Source organism: Trifolium pratense, linkage group LG7, assembly GCF_020283565.1.
Source record: "Trifolium pratense cultivar HEN17-A07 linkage group LG7, ARS_RC_1.1, whole genome shotgun sequence".
Lineage (NCBI taxonomy): Eukaryota > Viridiplantae > Streptophyta > Magnoliopsida > Fabales > Fabaceae > Trifolium > Trifolium pratense.
The window spans coordinates 23,492,678-23,513,874 of record NC_060065.1 but is presented as its reverse complement, the minus strand read 5'-3'; positions in this window follow the sequence as shown (position 1 = coordinate 23,513,874).

Below are 21,197 nucleotides of genomic sequence, written 5' to 3'. Positions count from 1 at the left end.
AAAGAGAACGGTGCAGCAGCTTAAGGAAGGAACCGAAGAGCACTTCTTGATATTGGAAATGTTGTCACTCTAAAAGGTGTTGAAGTCAAGCCAAATCGCCTTGTCACAAGGTTCTTTCCCTATCTCTCTCTCACATTCTCTCTGATTTTGTGATTTTCTCTCTGATTTTGAGATCCCCTCTCTGATTCCCTATTGATTTTGATGATTCTTTTAGGAGTTTTTGTGCACAACTACTTGTCAATGCTCAAGCAGCAGCAGTTAATTAGAATAACAAGGTTCTCTTATATTATTTGTTGAATCTCTTTCTTTGATTAATTGATTTAATTTAGTTTATGTTATCCATTGGTAGGTTAGTAATGATGATTGTTTTCTGATTTTTGTATTGTTTTGAAATTGTAGAAACAAACTTGTGCCAATGTGGCTCCTAAACCTGTTCCTACTGCTGTTGATGATGGAGTTGCATGGCTAAAAGAGTGGCCCCTAAACCTGCTGTTCAGAAGAAAGTCACTGCAAAACCAAAGCCTGTTGAAGTCATTGAAATCTCAGATGAAAAGGATAGTGAAGACAAGACTGTGCACAAGAAAAAGGAAGCAGATTTTAATTCCAAGAAGAAACCATCACGCACTCTTACTTCTGTTCTCATAGCCAGAAACAAGCAAAATTGGTTCTTTTGTTATGAACCATGTATTAGAACCCCTATTTCACCTCTGTTAAGTTTTTGCCTTTTTTTCACTAACACTTGTCATTACAGGTACTGATTCAACGAAGTACAACTTGTTCACTGCATAGATGCAGTAGAAGCTGATATCAAGAGGATGGTAAAAGCTTAGTTCTATACATATGACTTTTACATAAAGATGTGTTATGTTATGGATCATGCATTTTAATTCATTTTTTCTATGCATATGATTCTTTTTGAATAATGAATTTGCATGTTCTTTTTAGTAGTTTTTGTTATGAGTATGTATGTACTATTAGGAATTTGAGTATTAGGAGAGCTTTAGAATTTATGATTCCGCTGTATATCTGTCTTTTTCAAGAAGATGAGTTGAATATATATGATTCTGGTGTACATCTCTTCGCTTGGCTATTATGTGAATTTTATGATATGTCATTCACAATTATTGGCTCTGGATAAGTCTAAATTCGTCGTAGATTATGTCATTGAATAATTCTGTACGTTTTTCTAGGCTTTGATCTGACTTTGTGTTGAAACAATTAAGTTCGTTATAATATCAAGCGATGAGTTAAGTTTAATATTAATTCTTATTGTTTATTCTTCCCAATTTACAAGAGAGATAAATATATGAATGTTTGACTATGCCGGGTATTATAATCAGTTGGGGGTTTACTTCCCTTAATACTACATTTTTCTTACAGATTCTTGTCCTGCATTTGTTTTATTAAGTTTGTATCATTCTTGAGAATCTGTGTATATTAGTGTATGTTTTAGTTTTGTGCAGTGACCTAAATTGTGTCATTTCATATTGACGGAAAATTGTTGCAATGATCCATTGGGTGCGTCGAATACTTCCCATTGTTAAATTGCTTAAATTTGGTCATTTCTAGTAAGACTAAATTGTGCCATTTCTTTCGGTCTTTGTTTGATACTTAGCCTGGCATCTAATTTTGCATTTCCTTTGATTGTTCTGTGTGGCTGTTGGATGGCTTATGGATGCGTCGTGTGCTATGGAGCCAGTGGCAGGCTGAGGTTAACATACTTTCCATTTAATTCAGCTTTGGGATCTGTCATGTTTTTACTTTCTGCATGAGGAACATTAGAACTGAAGCATATAAGACTCTAAAGTATATCTTTTCTCCCTCCCCTTGGATGAGGAATTCTAGACTGAATTTTACTTAAGCTGCTTTGGTGCTTTACTTGATCTGTCTGTGGTATAGGTGGGGAGCCTAAATTTTGTACTGTTTCACATAGAGGACCAGAATCTCCAATTGGCTGTGACTTGTGACATATGTTTGCATTATTGTTATGCTTTCATTTGGTGATCTCCAATTGGTTGTGACTTCTACAGTGTGGTAGTTCTTCATAGCATGGCTCCTCGAGATTTGATTTTTCTATCTCTATTTTATTCTATCTTTCTCATGATTGTATATTATATCTCATTGGTGATTTTGGTTGTGTAACGACCCAATTTTCAAATTATTAATTTTTGTGTGTTAAAATATTTTATTAACGTAGAATTTTAATTAAGTTAATAACTTGAGTTATTTATCGAGTACTTTAGTTATTAAGCGAGTAGAGTGAGTTAACGTGTGATTGGGCCAAGCCAATTGGGCTTGAGGCCCAATGGGCCTTATGGACTAGTGGGGGCGCCCATATAGTCATGGGTAGAGAGAGAAAACACTCATTTTTCTTTTGTTCTTGAGAGTTTAGAGAGAAGGGAGAGCACAAGAGGAACAAGGGCATAGAGAAAGTGAAGAGATTCAAGATCAATCTTCGTGTTTTCTTCAAATCCAGGTATGAGAGTAGGTTTCATAATCGTGGGTGACTCGAGGAAGGGGAGAATGTCGATTTCTCCTCACCCGAACTTCCTCCACCCCATTTTCGTTTTAGTTTGAATGGATTTTCTTAATGGAAATCGATTCTATGGTTCATAACATGTTTAACATGCTTTTATCATGATGTATGAACGAATTTATTGGATAAAACGAAGTTTATGGATGATTAAACTCAAGAACTTTGTGTTCTTGAGTGTTTTGAGTAAAAGTGTTCAATTCTTACTTTTTCGATGTTTATGATGTAGATCTATGAAATGAACCGTCCTTTTGTGTTTACACATGTTTGTTACACTTAAAAACAAACTTATTTGGGATCTAGAACATCAAACTTGGATTTCTTTTGAGTAGATTTCTATCCTCTGTGTTAGTAGGAGTCATCTGCATGATAGTAGGGGTTCTATGTGCTTGTAGGGGTCCTTGCATGATAATAGGGGTTCTATGATAGTAGGGGTTCTATGTGCTAGTAGGGGTCCTTGCATGGTAGTAGGGGTTCTAAGTGCTAGTAGGGGTTCTTGCATGATAGTAGGGGTTCTATGTGCTAGTAGGGGTCCTTGCATGATAGTAGGGGTTCTATGTGCTAGTAGGGGTCCTTGCATGATAGTAGGGGTTCTAAGTGCTAGTAGGGGTTCTTGCATGATAGTAGGGGTTCTATGTGTTAGTAGGGGTATTACCTGAACTGTTATTTGTAGTAGGGGTCATCTGGTATAGTATGAGTACTCTGTGTTAGCAGGGGTATTACCTGAACTGTTGTTCAATGGTTTTAAATGCTATTGATTGTTTATAACATGATTAACTGTGTTCTTATGCACTTGTTGATGCTTATAATGCTCATTGCTAATCGTTATATGATTGTTAATCGTGTATGAAATATAAATGAAGAATATTAAGGTTTTGTTAAATCTTAATGATGAAGTATGTTGGATAGTGTTCCACATAGTAAATGAAGAGCTTTATGCTATATAATTGTGAGTGAATTCATGAAAAACATATACATGCATTCATGAATTAAATACGATATTGGATATTCCAATAAAGAAGTATATCGGATTATATTTATCTGATAAAGAAGGATATTAGAGGTGAGATACTCTAATAAAGAAGATGGTACCACATGCATTAGAAATGTCTAGGGTGACATTCATGAAGTTGAAGCATTAGAGTTGCATTAGGCTATGTGTGCATTTTATGATAAATGATATGTGACACATGTTTGGCTAATTGTGGTATTTGATAATTGATACTTGATAGTTGGTATTCGATTATGTGTTTTGAGAACTTCTAATTGGATTATAGATGTGAATATATGTATATGTATATGTATAATTGTGAGGCATGCTTATGTTATTGAAGAAGTGTTTAAGTATCAATTTACTTACACTTATATTTTGATTATGTGATCTAACTCTCATGCTTTGTGTTATGTGCTGGACCGTTGGGGGTTCAGATTCTCAGGTTGAGGATCCCGATCAGAGTTAGAGGTTTGCTCGTGCTCGTGGTAGTGCGCTTTTTGGTGAGGAGTTTAGCTTAGACTACTCCTTAGATATATTTTGTATATCTTTTGATGGGTTGTATAGAATTGCTCTGATTAGGTATTTACCGGGTCGGGTTATTCGATTGGATTGTATTAAGCCCGTGATGGCATATTTAACTTTGCTAATCCTATCTTTTGTTGTAAACATAATATCCTTTTTTGATATGGCCTAGAGCCTAGGGATATTGTGTGAACAATTATGACTATTGTATGATATACATTATGTTAATTATTGCTTTAATCTCCGCTGTGCTAGCATGATTTTAATTATGCCGTGATTTTGTATTATTACCATGTGACGCCTAGATTGTCTTAAGTGTTTTATTTATTTATATTCAATAAATTCGCGTTTAAGGGGTTTGGGTGTTATGATAGTGGTATCAGAGCAATTGTCGGTACAAGTGGAACCAATTAAGATTAGTTGCCCATATATTCAACTTGTGTAGAGATAACACTGTTGATATTACCTTTCTAAGTCTGTTCTTGGATTGGTTGGTTGTTCAGGATCATGGCTGGAAGAGGTAATGGAAGAGGTCACAATCAGATGGCAGATGCGATAGCTACTTTGACCAACATCGTGGCTAGAGATCATCAACCCGGGAGGGAAGATGAGATGAGGTTAGAGAGGTTCATGAAGCATAATCCGAAGCTTTTCACTGGAGGCTATGCTCCGGAGGCTGCTGTCAAGTGGATAGAGGAAGTTGAGATTGTCTTTGAGGCTATGAGATGTACCGAGGAGAGTAAGTTAACCTTGGGTACCTATGTACTTCGTGAGGAAGCTAACAAGTGGTGGAAGAATGCTAAGCTAAGGATGGGAGTTGGTGGTGTGGTAATCACTTGGTAGATGTTCAAGGGAGAGTTCTTGAGGAAGTACTTTCCTGCTGATATTAGAAACAAGAAAGTGGTGGAGTTCATGGAGCTCAAGCAAGGGAACATGTCTGTGGCGGAGTATTTCGTGAAGTTTGAGGAGCTATGTGCGTTTAGTCCACACTACAACACCGTGGAAGCTGAGAATGACAAGTGTGTCAAGTTTGAAAGTGGGTTGCGCCCGGACATCAAGCATCTTATTGGATTTTCTCAAATCCGAGACTTTGCAACTTTGGTGGACAAGTGTAGAATTTGTGATGATGATGGAAAAGCCAAGACTAACTACTACAAGGCTATGAGTGACAAAAGAGGAAAAGGTCAAGACCGTGGAAAGCCCTATGGTGACAAGGGGAAGAAAGTTGTTGAGACTAGTGGGGGAAAGAAGAGAGGTGGTGGACAATGCTACAAGTGTGGTGAGATGGGTCATAAGTCTTATGAGTGCCCAAAGAAGGTGGACAAGTGTTTCAATTGTGGAAGGTTGGGACACAAGTTGGATGTTTGTCAAGTGAAGGTGACTTGTTTCAATTGTGGTGAAGAGGGTCACAAGAGTCCTATGTGCAAGAAGCCGAAGAAGACAATGGGAAAGGTGTTTGCTTTGAGTGGAGATGATGCGGATCAGGGGGATAATCTCATTAGAGGTACGTGTTTCATCTATAACACTCCTTTAATTGCGATTATTGATACGGGAGCAACACATTCTTTTATATCCGTTGATTGCATGAAGCGTCTTAGTATACCAGTGTCTGAAATGTCTGGTCGTATGGAAATAGAAACTCCTGCTAATGGTTCTGTAACTACCCGTCTCGTATGTCGTGACTGTCCCGTAACCGTATTTGGTAGACACTTTGGTATGGACCTAGTGTGTATCCAACTTAGTGGTATAGATGTGATCTTTGGTATGAACTGGTTAACATTTAATCGAGTCCATATCAATTGTTGCGAGAAGACTGTTGTGTTTCCAAAACCGGAGGAGAGTTTGCATTTGATGAGTAAGAAGGAAGTAGTAGAATCGTTGAAGGAACCTGTAGAGGTGTATGCGTTGTTTGCATCCTTGAAGATTAAAGGTGAAGTTAAGGTGGAAGAGTTACCGGTTGTTTGCGAATTTCCTGATGTATTTCCGGAAGACGTGTCAGATGTACCGCCGAAAAGAGAAGTAGAGTTTACGATTGATTTGGTACCTGGTAATAGTCCGATATCTATGGCACCGTATCGAATGTCAGCGTCAGAGTTGAATGAGTTGAAGAAGCAACTAGAAGAACTACTTGAGAAGAAGTTTATTCGACCTAGTGTATCGCCGTGGGGTGCACCTGTGTTGTTGGTTAAGAAGAAAGAAGGGAGTATGAGGTTGTGTATTGACTACCGACAGTTGAACAAAGTGACGATCAAGAATAAGTATCCACATCCGAGGATAGATGATTTAATGGATCAGTTGGTTGGAGCTTGCGTGTTTAGTAAAATCGATTTGAGATCCGGATACCATCAGATTAGAGTGAAAATGAAAGATATACCAAAGACTGCTTTTAGGACGAGGTATGGTCATTATGAGTATTCAGTGATGCCTTTCGGTGTGACCAATGCACCTGGTGTTTTTATGGAGTACATGAATAGGATTTTTCATTCATTCGTGGATAAGTTTTTCGTAGTATTCATCGATGATATTTTGGTTTACTCAAAGTCCGAAGAGGAACATAAGGAGCATTTACGGATTGTTTTACAAGTTTTGAAGGAGAAGAAGTTGTATGCCAAATTGTCGAAGTGTGAATTTTGGTTGAAAGAAGTAAGTTTTCTAGGTCATGTGATTTCAAGTGGAGGAATAGCGGTTGACCCAGCGAAAGTTGATGCTGTATTGCAATGGGGAACGCCGGAGTCTGTTTCTGAGATAAGAAGTTTTCTTGGATTGGCTGGTTATTATAGGAGATTCATTGAAGGATTTTCAAAGTTGGCTTTGCCTTTGACGCAGTTGACTCGGAAGGATCAAGCGTTTGTTTGGGATGTGAAGTGTGAAGAAAGTTTTCAAGAGCTCAAGAAGAGGTTGACTACCGCGCCTGTATTGATTTTACCGGATGCTAAGGAATCTTTTGTTGTGTATTGTGATGCTTCGAAGATGGGACTGGGTGAAGGGATTTAAGAGGGGTTTTTCAAAATAACTAATCCTCTTAGCGGAACAATCCCGATGAACGGATCTTGATTAAACCATTAATCACAAATCAAAGAACACAAAACCACAAGTTTATGTGTTTACCTCTTGAAGTGCAGAACCTTTGAGGTAGAAACTGTTTCTGATCACGAGCAAAGCAAAGTAGCGATGCATCTACTTAGTACACACGAACAGAACTTCTCCGATGACCGGTGCTAGCCAATTCCACCAGAGATTCAGAGAGAACGGGGTTTAGAGAGCGGCGGCTAGGTTTCTAAATTTTAGGACTAACTCTTAGGTTAAAATTCAGCACATAAGTGTATTCTTTTTATAGACTTATTTGAATATCCACCGTACCTTACGGTGTGCTGTATTTTACTTAAGTGCACCATACTTTATGGTGTGCCACGCTTCTCTAATTAAATAATAAGTCATACTTAATTATTTAATTACTAATAAGTCCTACTTATTATTTTATAAATAAGTCTTACTCATTTATTTCTCTCATCTATCTGTCCTTTGTGTGTGACCCTATAGGTTCTCGTAACGTTGGCAATAATATTAAATCACATATTTAATATTATAAACAGTGAGCGGTATCTAGCAACACATCACTGCTCCCCAAGTGACGAGAATGTCATGTGATCTGACGAAACATTTCCATGATAACGATCGTGTGTATAATTACCCCTTTGCCCTTATATCTATATTGAACACAAGGCATAGATCGTGTCATCCTTGTATGGTTCAATATCTTATTTCTTGATCCCAGAATATACTGAGTAACGAATAAGCTCAATATCTCATATTGACTTAGTTCGGCGTGGCCACGCATTTTATCAGTCATATTCCATCAAGAGGCCCGTAGATATTACTCCTGTTATGCATGAGGGGCAAATTCCATCTAGGTCACTCATGTCCCTCAGCATGATTTGTGGAGTACCCATCAACCGACTTTATAGTCATCCTGTTACGGACAATGTTTGAACGGCAACTAAGTACTCTACTCCACATCTAGGGTCCATAGTGGTTTCAGGTCGAAGGGTGGTATACACCATTATCACTATGAGAATAACTTATGACACTTTTCATAACACACTATGTAGTATTCTCATGGTGGGTCAATCCAATATAAATATTACTCCTAATATTTATATCTATGTGAAGACTTGATATCTCATATCCATGACACGTGAGGTGAGGTCATCAATCTACTCACATAATAGTCTCTATGTTTTACTGTTATCCCACATCACAGTAAAACTTGACTACGGATACTTTTAAGAATAGTGTCCTTATGTTTAATGGAGTCTCACTATTAAGTCACACTTAATGTTCCATTAATTAGACTAGCTATTCTAGGGACTTTATTAGTTTGAAACAAACATAATAAAGAAATGTCTTTTATATATGTTGGATATTTGAATTGGCTTAATTTTGCTAAAACAAATATACTAACAAGATGTTGGAAAACATGTTACAACATCATATTTACTCAAGGAAATCTCGCGCATTTATGAGAGCATCTGCTATATATGGAAATCCACTTTAAAAGCACGCGTAATGGAGATCTGATCTGATCAGGAGTTTTTAAGGATAAGACAGACTTAATGGTACAACGGTATGATCACAATTATCCTATAAAGTCCTTAAACACTTTTGGAAAGTTTATATACAATCTTGATGAAGATCAAAAGAGAATCAGATCACCTTTTATGAGCTACAAGGAGCGTCCTACGAGTAATGAAGAAAGAGGAGCGTGCTAGATTATTATATATACGAAGACCAAGCTCAAGACTAGATATCTCATTAAAAAATATTAGTTACACATATTGAGTCTTTGTTGAGTCTTTTATTGTTTGATTGTAATTCTTGCTTGTGGATTCTATAACACGAGTTAAGAAGTAAGTTTATTATTTTAAGGTTACTCCTAAGCTTTGAAGTACGGAGTTTACCGTGTGTGATTCACTTAAAGCTTTTAAGCAAAAGTGAAGTGTTGTCTTGGCAAGTTGTCGCCACATCATTCTCAACATTGTATAATCAACACAGGTTGTGTTGTGTGAGTGGAAGTGAGATGGGATCTCATGTCTAGGAGTTCCTAGGCAGAAGTTGCATGAGTAGTGTCGAGGTTATAAGGCGTAAACCAAGGGTTTGCTGGAGGTCTTAGTTTAAGGCGTAAATCCTAGGGTTTGCTGGAGGTCTTAGTAACTAGAGCTATTAGTGGATTTCCTTCCTGGATTGGTATCCCCCAGAGTAGGCAGTTGGCTGAACTGGGTTAACAATTACTTGTGTCATTTATTTATTCTCTGTCAGTTTTTATATGTTATATAAGATGTGCCAACAATAGAAAACAACATTATCCACAAAGTAGTTGTTGGGACATCTTAGGCAACATCATTCTAGTGATACCAGAATTTCAATTGGCATCAGAGCAGGCACCCTGTTCTGTTATTTTGGGTGAGCTCCAGGGAGAGTACTTTCTGGTACAATGGATAAAGAAGGAGGGTCAGTGTCTAAACCCCCCTTACTGACAGGTCCTGAGAACTATGATTATTGGAAATCTAAAATGGAGGCTTTCATAAAATCAATTGACAGCAGGACATGGAAGGCTGTGTTACGCGGATGGGAACCACCAATGGTTCTTGACAAAGATGGCAATAAAACTGATGTCAAGAAGCCAAATGATGAATGGACTAAAGATGAGGATGATCTGGCACTTGGCAACTCCAAAGCCTTGTATGCAACTTTTAATGGTGTGGATGCAAACATGTTCAGGCTTGTTAAGAGATGTATTACTGCTAAGCATGCCTGGGAAATTCTGAGAAAAGCTCATGAAGGAACATCAAAAGTTAAGCTATCTAAACTTCAGATGCTCAAAACCAATTTTGAGAATCTCAGAATGAAGGAGGAAGAAACCATTCATGACTTTCAGATGAATGTGCTTGACTTTGCTAATTCGTTTGATGCACTTGGAAAACCTATCTCAGATGAGGAGCTAGTTGGAAAAATACTCAGATCTTTGCCTAAAAGATTTGATATGAAGGTGACAGCTATTGAGGAGGCTCATGATCTTTCAAGTCTAAATCTAGATGAACTCATAGGATCACTTCAGACCTATGAAATTGGCCTAAACAGGAGAAATGAAAAGAAAGATAAGAATCTAGCCTTTGCTTCAAAAAGTGCTGCTGATGATTTACAAATTGAATCTGAAGGTGAAGAAAGCTTAGCTGAGTCTATGGCTATGCTTGGAAGACAGTTCAACAAGTTGATGAAGAAAGTGGATCAAAGGCACAAGCCAAATGGTCGATTCAACAACAACAAACAGTCCAGCTTTCAGAAAAAGACAAATGAAGATGAAAGAGGAGTGAAATGCCACGAATGTGAAGGTTTTGGCCATATCAGACCTGAATGTCCAACCTTTCTAAAAAGGCAAAAGAAAAGTCTTGTGGTTTCATGGTCTGATACAGATTCAGAGGAGGAAGAATCTGCCAAATATGTTAATGCTTTAACAGGAGTCTGTGTATCTGACTCAGAATCATGTGATGAGGAGGTAACTTATGAAGAACTAGCTGCTACTTACAAAGATCTTCATAGTAGAAGTATAGAAGTTTGCAAAGCATTGGAGAAACAAAAGAAGATCAATGGCAAAGTGCAAGCTGAGAGAAATGACTTACTCATGAACATTAATAATCTCAACATTAAGGTTGAAGATCAGAGTAGTCAAATTCAACAGTTGGAAACAGAGAAATCTAACCTCCTGTGTAAAGTTGCTGAACAAGGTGAAGAAGTGACCAAGTTAAATGGTGACTTAGAGCAAGTCACAAAAGTGGCTAAAATGATGACCAAAGGTACTGATGCCTTTGAGGAAATGCTACAAAGACAAAACTACGGGAAACCTAAGCCCATTGGTTTTGAACATGAAAGAGTAAAGCAACAGATGAAGTTCAACAATGCCACTATACATACTCCAATCAACAACACGTTTGTGTCAGGAGGATTGTCGCAACATCTGATGGGACATTCTATGCCCAGGTTCTATAACTGGACATGTCATCATTGTGGCAGGAAAGGACACATTAGGCCTTTCTGCTATAGGCTGCACGGATATCCAAGGAGAGTTCATCAAGAATTCTATACTCCTGTCTTTCCTAATGTTACAACAAGACAAGAATGGAGAGAAAAGAAGAAGATCACAGGTCTAATAGCTCATACATCCTTGAGAGCTTCTTCAAGAGAAACCTGGTACTTTGATAGTGGCTGTTCTAGACACATGACAGGTGTTGAACACTATCTCGAAGACTTGAAGTCATATGCTACCAGCTTTGTGACCTTTGGAGATGGAGCCAAAGGAGAGATCAAGGGAGTTGGTAAACTTGCAAACCAAGGCTTACCAAAGCTAGATAATGTGCTGCTTGTAAAAGGGCTTAAAGCAAATCTAATCAGCATAAGCCAACTTTGTGATCAAGGCATGAAAGTTAACTTCACGAAAGCTGAATGTCTAGTTACAAATGAGCAAGGAGAGCTGTTAATGAAAGGAGTAAGGTCAAGAGACAACTGCTATCTCTGGATCCCTAAAGAAGAAGATGTACCAACATGCCTTATTAGCAAAGAAGATGAGGTAAAGTTGTGGCACCAAAAACTTGGCCACCTGCACCTTAAAGGCATGAAGAAGGCAATAGCTAAAGAGGCTATCCGAGGACTTCCAAAGCTCAAAATAGAGGAAGGAAGTATATGTGGAGAATGTCAAATAGGGAAGCAGACAAAGATGTCGCATCCAAAGTTGCAACATCTTACCACAACAAGGGTACTAGAATTACTGCACATAGACTTGATGGGGCCAATGCAAGTGGAGAGCCTTGGAGGAAAAAGGTACGCGTTTGTCATGGTAGATGATTTTTCAAGGTTCACATGGATTGAATTTCTAAAAGACAAATCTGAAAGTTTTGATGCATTCAAAGAACTTTGTCTTCAACTCCAAAGAGAAAAGAACTCTGCTATTGTTAGGATACGAAGTGATCATGGTAAAGAGTTTGAGAATGCAAGCTTTCTTGAATTCTGCATCTCTGAAGGAATCAAGCATGAATTCTCAGCTCCAATCACACCTCAACAAAATGGTGTTGTTGAGAGGAAGAACAGGACAATACAAGAGTCAGCCAGAGTGATGTTGCATGCAAAACATCTTCCATATCAATTCTGGGCTGAGGCTATGCATACTGCGTGTTATATTCACAATCGTGTCACACTCAGAACTGGAACTTCTACTACACTATATGAACTGTGGAAAGGCAGAAAACCAACTGTCAAACACTTTCATGTGTTTGGAAGTAAGTGCTATATCCTATCTGATAGAGAGCACAGAAGAAAAATGGATCCTAAAAGTGAAGAAGGATTGTTTCTTGGATACTCAACAAACAGCAGGGCCTACAGAGTTTACAACCAGAGAACTAAGGTAATAGTAGAATCTATCAATGTTGTGATAGATGATTTGACATCTGCTAAAACATCTGATACTGAAGATGATGTTGCAACAACTTTGCCAACATCTGAAGAAACTGTAGCAGAAAAGGAATCAGATTCAGATGATGAATCAACCATTCCTACACCTCGCCCTGTGAGCAAAGTTCCTTCAATAAGAATACAGAAGAACCATCCCAAGGATCTCATCATAGGAAATCCTAACCAGGGAATTGCTACAAGAAGGACAAATGAAGTGGTTACTAATGCATGTTTTGTCTCAAAGGTTGAGCCTAAAAATGTAAAAGAGGCTCTCACTGATGAGTTATGGATAGAAGCCATGCAAGATGAATTAACTCAGTTTAGGAGAAGTGATGTATGGGATCTTGTTCCTAGACCCAATGGTGTTAATGTCATAGGCACAAAATGGGTGTTCAAGAACAAGTCAGATGAAAATGGTGTTGTAACAAGAAACAAAGCAAGATTAGTGGCTCAAGGGTACACTCAGGTTGAAGGACTTGATTTTGATGAAACATTTGCGCCTGTAGCAAGACTAGAATCTATTAGGCTACTCCTTGGTATAGCATGCATTTTCAAATTTAAGCTGTACCAAATGGATGTCAAGAGTGCCTTTCTAAATGAGTACTTGCATGAAGAGGTTTATGAGGAGCAGCCAAAAGGTTTTGTAGATCCTGCCAATCCTGATCATGTGTACAAGCTGAAGAAGGCGCTTTATGGATTAAAACAAGCTCCAAGGGCTTGGTATGAGAGGCTGACAAATTTCCTTGTTAGTCAAGGATACAGAAAAGGAGGCCATGACAAAACCTTGTTTGTCAAAGAACAAGAAGAGAAGTTGATGATTGCCCAAATTTATGTTGATGACATAGTATTTGGTGGAATGTCTGAAAAGATGGTGCAACATTTTGTACAACAGATGCAATCAGAGTTTGAAATGAGTTTGGTAGGTGAGCTGACATATTTCCTTGGTCTGCAAGTAAAACAAATGGAAGACACCATATTTGTCTCTCAAAGCAAGTATGCGAAGAACATGATCAAAAAGTTTGGAATGGACACTGCAGCACACAAGAGAACACCAGCTGCTACTCATCTAAAGCTAACCAAAGATGAAAATGGCATTGATGTTGATCAAAGCCTATACAGGAGCATGATTGGCAGTCTATTGTATCTTACAGCCAGTAGACCAGACATCACCTTTGCTGTAGGTGTTTGTGCAAGATATCAAGCCAAGCCAAAGATGAGCCATCTTGTACAAGTCAAAAGGATTCTGAAGTATATAAAGGGCACCAGTGATTATGGGATTCTGTACTCCCAGACAAAGAATTCTACTTTGATAGGGTATTGTGATGCAGATTGGGCTGGAAGTGCTGATGATAGGAAGAGTACCTCAGGAGGATGCTTCTTTTTGGGTGACAACTTAATCTCATGGTTCAGCAAGAAGCAGAATTGTGTGTCTCTATCCACTGCAGAGGCTGAATACATAGCTGCAGGTAGCAGTTGTTCACAGTTGATGTGGATGAAACAGATGCTGAAAGAATATAATGTCGACCAAGATGTCATGACATTATATTGTGACAACTTGAGTGCTATCAATATATCAAAGAATCCAGTTCAACACTCAAGAACCAAACACATAGACATCAGGCATCATTTCATCAGAGACCTTGTTGAAGAAAATTGTGTGGAACTCAAGCACATTGGTACAAGTGAACAGCTAGCTGACATTTTTACAAAGGCGCTTGATGCTAATCAATTTGAATTTTTAAGGGGCAAATTAGGAATTTGCCTGCATGAAGAAGCATAGCAGTTACTGCAGTTGTGGCGTGCAAAAGGAAACCGTTTTCTCTCCCATCAATCAATGCACGCTAATTTAGGGAAATCATTACAAACTTCCCTTAAATACATCATCACACGCATTCAATTGCTTTTCTTCCAAATTCTAACCTTTGTCTGCAAACCCTATTCTCTCACTTTGCTCATCAAACTCCATCTATCCATCTTCCTAAACCTCAAAAATCATCATCCAAACATGTCTGAATCTTCCCAAACTACAAAGTCTGGTCGTTCTACTCGATCAAAGGCACTAATCATCAAGGATGCTGTACCTGTTACAACTGTTCGTGCTTCCAAATCTAAAGCCCAAACAAATGTCGCTGAGAAGAAAGGGAAAGGTAAAACTGCTGAAAAGAAAGAAACTCCAAAAGTAAGTGATGATATCTCTCCTTCGACTGTTAAATCTAGTAAAGGAACTTCTAAAAGGAATAGAAGGGATTATAAATCTAAGTTTGCTCTGTCTATGACCGATTTGGTTTTTGAATCGAATGTTAACACATCCGAGAAAGCAACCGAAGTAGAATCTCAGAACCCTAAATCTGTCTCTGAAGTTGTTGAAACACTTATTTCAATTGCTGGAAACCCTAATCAAGATAATTTGGGATCTGATGCTGAGAAGAGAGATCTGAATAATGTGCCTGTTGATACTGAGATGGAAGACACTCCAACAGAGGTTGATCCTAATATTTCTGACAAATCACCAACAATTGCTGAGATGGTGGCTGAAAAATCAACCCATGTTGCTACTGAAGAAGTTGTTATGAAGGATGTTGAAACATCCTTGAATGAGAATGAAGAAGTTGAAACTGCAACTGCTGAGGAAGAACCTGTGAAGGAAACTGTTGCTGAAAAGGATGTTGAGACAACTGCCACAACATCTGAGTCCACAGATGAAGAAACTGGAACTGCTGATGAGGGTACTTCTGATGATGAAGGGGACACTCAATCTGAGGAAAGTAACCAGTCAATACCCACAGAAGAGCAAGAGATTGAAGCTGACAAGCCTGAAGAAGCTGAGAAGGAAACAGAGAGAGATGTAGTAGATGTTGATGATTATGTCACCACCAAGACTGCTGTAAAACCTACTGGTGGTATAACAAAAAGGTTGAGAAGCTGTACAGGAAAGGCTGTGGCCACTGCAAGCAAGACTCCTACACCAAGAGTGAAAACAAAAGGTGTTGGACCAGTCAAAGGTTGGAGCAAAGTTCTCTCCCCTCCTGTCAAGAAGAAGGAAACACTGAAGAGAAAGAAGGAGTCATCCAGTGACTCAGACTATGATGTTGCTGAAGATGTTGCTAACATCTCATCTGCCAATCCTAAGAAGACTACTGTGAAGAAGGCTCCTCAAGGTGTTGAAGAAGCCCCCTGTGATAACATATCTTTCCATCGTGCTGCCTTTGCACTGAGATGGGACTATATCTACCAAAGGAGATTGGCTGTTGAAAGGGAACTGACCAAAGATGCTCTCAAATGTCCAGACATCTTTGACTACATCAAGGAAGCTGGTCTGATGAAGACAGTCTGTGATTTCAGTCCCTGCTATGAGCTGCTGGTGAAAGAATTTCTTGTGAACATCCCTGAAGAATGTGATAATCCACTGAGCAAGGACTACCACAAAGTTTTTGTCAGAGGTAAATGTATCAATTTTTCTCCTGTTGTGATTAATAGTTACTTAGGAAGATCTATAGAACCTAAGGCTGAATTAGAGGTTGCTAATGATGTTGTGAGTGCTGAGATAACTGGTGGTAAGGTTAAGGTCTGGCCTACAAAGAAGCTGATTCCCACGAGTAAATTGAATGTCAAATATGCCATCCTCAATAGGATAGGGTCAACCAATTGGGTACCAACCAAGCATGCAACCAATGTTGCAACCAACCTGGGTAGATTTATATATGCTGTAGGAACCAAGTTTGACTATGACTATGGGACCTTTATTTTTGATCAAACCATTAAGCATATTAGATCAACAGCTGTGAAGATGCCAATAGCATTTCCATCTTTGCTATGTGGAATTATCTTGGCCCAATATCCAGACATTAAGGTTGTGACTGACACTCCCAAGAAAAGGGAATCTGGTTTTACTTTCCATCGCAAGCTTTTTGGTAATCACAATGTTACTGATCATGTTGGGACATCTGCTGCTGGAGCTGGTGTTATGACCAAAAGGGAAATTATTGCTAGTTTGAAGGTTCAATGTCAGGACATTGATAAACAGCAGGCTGAGCTTGAGGAAAGGAAGAATGTGTTCTTAAAGATGATTGAAGGATTGGAAGCTGATGAGGTACCTGTGAAAGCTAGTGCAAATGTGGCTGCTACAGGTGATCAAAACAATGCAGATGAGGATGAAGGTAATGCTACTGCTACAGATGAGGATGAAGCCTCTGACAGTAGTGATGATGAATGATTTTGTAATCTGTTTCATATTTTACTGAACTTTGTTATTTGGTTTATGGGTGTTTTGTGCCCTGGATTTTAGCACCTTCTGAGTGCATGGTCTGTATTTTGTTTTATTCTGCACCTTGGATACTTAACTTTCCTGTTTTGGCACATTTTGTGGCTAAAAAGGGGGAGTAGTTTTGATTTGTTTGTTTCTGCTACATGTTGTTGTGTCTTTTGTTATGACATGTTTTTAAGTAGCAGTAAGCAAGTATTCAGGGGGAGTAAAAATTTTACCCTGAGATGATGCACAAGCTGATGAAGTCAGGGGGAGTTTGCTGCTGAATGGATGCTGCCCTGACTGGCCAAACATGTGCTAGAAGATGTGCTCCCATATGTCACAACACCTTTGATGACATATGACATATGATATATGTTTTGCTCTAATACCACGTTTTATTTTGCTCGAGGCTATTTGATGATAACTCCGCTGCTGCTGCCTCTGATGCATATACTTTCACCTATGTGAAATTTTGTTTAAATGATGCTCTAACATTCCTTCTTTTGTGTGACTATGGTAATTTGAAGGATTGCGCTTCTCATATCTCTCAAAGGTAATGGCCTGAAATTGTTTTAGCCAAAAATTGCCAAAGGGGGAGATTGTTGGATATTTGAATTGGCTTAATTTTGCTAAAACAAATATACTAACAAGATGTTGGAAAACATGTTACAACATCATATTTACTCAAGGAAATCTCGCGCATTTATGAGAGCATCTGCTATATATGGAAATCCACTTTAAAAGCACGCGTAATGGAGATCTGATCTGATCAGGAGTTTTTAAGGATAAGACAGACTTAATGGTACAACGGTATGATCACAATTATCCTATAAAGTCCTTAAACACTTTTGGAAAGTTTATATACAATCTTGATGAAGATCAAAAGAGAATCAGATCACCTTTTATGAGCTACAAGGAGCGTCCTACGAGTAATGAAGAAAGAGGAGCGTGCTAGATTATTATATATACGAAGACCAAGCTCAAGACTAGATATCTCATTAAAAAATATTAGTTACACATATTGAGTCTTTGTTGAGTCTTTTATTGTTTGATTGTAATTCTTGCTTGTGGATTCTATAACACGAGTTAAGAAGTAAGTTTATTATTTTAAGGTTACTCCTAAGCTTTGAAGTACGGAGTTTACCGTGTGTGATTCACTTAAAGCTTTTAAGCAAAAGTGAAGTGTTGTCTTGGCAAGTTGTCGCCACATCATTCTCAACATTGTATAATCAACACAGGTTGTGTTGTGTGAGTGGAAGTGAGATGGGATCTCATGTCTAGGAGTTCCTAGGCAGAAGTTGCATGAGTAGTGTCGAGGTTATAAGGCGTAAACCAAGGGTTTGCTGGAGGTCTTAGTTTAAGGCGTAAATCCTAGGGTTTGCTGGAGGTCTTAGTAACTAGAGCTATTAGTGGATTTCCTTCCTGGATTGGTATCCCCCAGAGTAGGCAGTTGGCTGAACTGGGTTAACAATTACTTGTGTCATTTATTTATTCTCTGTCAGTTTTTATATGTTATATAAGATGTGCCAACAATAGAAAACAACATTATCCACAAAGTAGTTGTTGGGACATCTTAGGCAACATCATTCTAGTGATACCAGAATTTCAATATATATTAAATATATAAATCAAAGTCATGATACAAAAGAAGATTCTATCAAAACATATTGGCTTTTAGGGCTTACTCCAACAATCTCCCACTAGCACTAAAGCCAATCAGATATTAACTCAACATCTATTGGACTAGCGTGATCATCAAGCATCTTCTATGCAAGATTTTCTATTAGTGGATAATGAACTCTTTCCTATGTTGGTACCCGATACATCTTCCAATTTACACTTTTGATCTTCTATCAAAAGAAATAAAGTGTCAAAACTTGTATTTGAATCGTTGGTGAGATCTGGTTTTCCGTTGCTTGCAAGATTAAACCATTACCATCTTTAATGAGGTCAAGGGAATCTGCAACGTAAGGAAAACAATTTTCTTCCTCATCTTATGAGACAAACGATTCAAATCATATATTTGACCTTTGTAATAGATATATCAATCTTCTGAAGCTTGTAAGCTTACAGATTTGACATCCGAGCATAAAGTTTATTCCAGACTACAATCTGGGTATACTGTTCTTCGGTTTTGGACAATCAGTATCATTGTAACTCATTTACAATGATCATTTCCAGATCCAATCAAGAAGCCATCCTTAATCCTTTTAAGATATCCATGGATATTCTTGATGGTGATCTAATGACAATCACTAGAAATAATTTGGTACATATTGTTTATGCTAATAGCATATAGTACATCTGGTCTAGTACATATCATGATATACATGATCAATCCAATTGCCAAAGCATTTGGTTACTTCTCATGCATCCCTTTCTCATCCAATGAGGTTGGATATTGTCTTTGAGACAAAAAATACATCATGTGACATGTGCAATAATTTCAATAAAATTAAGCACACGAGGTGTCTGTACACTTCATCAAATTTGTACATAGGCTAAGGTTGAGATATGTCAATAATCTATCTCTATAGATCTTGATTCCTAACTTTTAGGAAGTCTCGCCTAAGTATTTCATCAAGAAACAATTACCTAATCATGTCTTACATGTGTAGTGTATGAAAATTGTCTTGATGATCAGTATGTCATCCACATACAATACCAGATTAATTTAAATACTCCCACTGACTTTCTTGTGTGCACAAGAGTTCCTTTATTAATCTTAGTTTTCATAAAACTTGATCAATAAAACTGATAATTCAACTTTGAGAAATTTGAACAAATTCATAAATGAATTTTGTAATTTATATACTTTTCTAGCATCCTTTAGATTAACGAAACCCCATCCATATGTCAAATACATATGTAAGGTCATTCCAATTAAGGAATGTAACATCGTTGTCCATCTGCCAGAACTCGTAGTAAAACATACAATAATTGCAAGTGGAATCAAATGAGTTTAAGCACTATGATTGAAACAAAGGTTTCATCAAAATTGCATCATGATTTGTATGACAATACCATCCATGTGAGTCTTTACAACAAGACTCATATTTATCCTATGAGTCTTACTCAATTGGATGACAAAACAATATCCATATATGTTTTGTGTACATGGACTCTTTATAAGTCACTTTCTCATCTTCCATGAGCATCATATATCACCTTGTCTAGTCATGGTAAAACCGTGACTCTCAACTGTGTGATATGACATATCTGACTTATATAGGTCTTGTGCTACTCGAACTGGTGATCCAACAACAACTCTAGTTGAACCGATTCATGTTCCATTCTCAAAAACATGTGTTTTGTGGTACTCGAATTTACTCAAGTTCTACATCACTCCCACTATCTCTTCTAGAGACACATTCCTTCTAAAGGAATATTTTAATTCTAGTAACAAAACAACTTTTGTCCTAGAGAGTGTTGTAGAATTAGTATTTCTAAGTTTCTTTAGGATCCCTCCACAAATACACATTAATCCAAGTTGGAATTATGTTTATCTTATAAACCGTACAATCCCAAACTACCATAAAGTCAAACTAGGTACTTTTACCTCCATATCAAATATGGTGTCTTTATGATTTCTTTTATTGGAACTTTTGTGGGTAAAGAATAACTCTAATTAAAATAATTTTTCGAAAGAGTCGCTGGAGATATAAACGAACTATCTTATTTGTAATCATGTCGAACATGATGTAATATAAATAGTTGTTACTATACTCCTTATCTAAGTATTTACCATTACGACTTGTTCGTATGGTCTTAATACTTTTCAAAATTATTCATTTACTTCATTCATAAATTCTTTGAACAAATTCAAAGAATCATACTTTGTGTCAACCACACATATTCACATCTACTAAGCTAATTAGTAATGTAAATGAAGTAAAAGAAATAAAATTATATCTAGCAAATAATTAGTTTAGTGGTTCATATACATCTCATATGTATATATTTCAAATAGATAAAATGTCACTTTGCTTTAGTTGGTAATTGACATACTGAACTATTTTCAAAAGTGGAACTTACATCCTTCAAATGATATAAATCAAATGAGTCCAAAATTCCTATCTATGGAATCTAGAAATGTGTGTCTCACTTATTAGTACTAAGCAATATTAATTGCCACTAATTTACAAGGTTCAAATCTTATTTGATCCTTATTCATCATTGTTATAGATAAGGTTATCAAGTTGATGGAACTCAATTCCATTACTCAATTAGAACAATAGAATAGAAAACATTATTTGGATAATGAAACAACACTTGTCTATTATTCAAACAAGCAGTCCTTTTTCTTGTCAATACAAGGTTTAGTTCCAATGTTTCTATTATTAAATGAAACATAATAACAATTATTTGGTTCCATGTCAAACTCAACTTCTACGATCAATGAA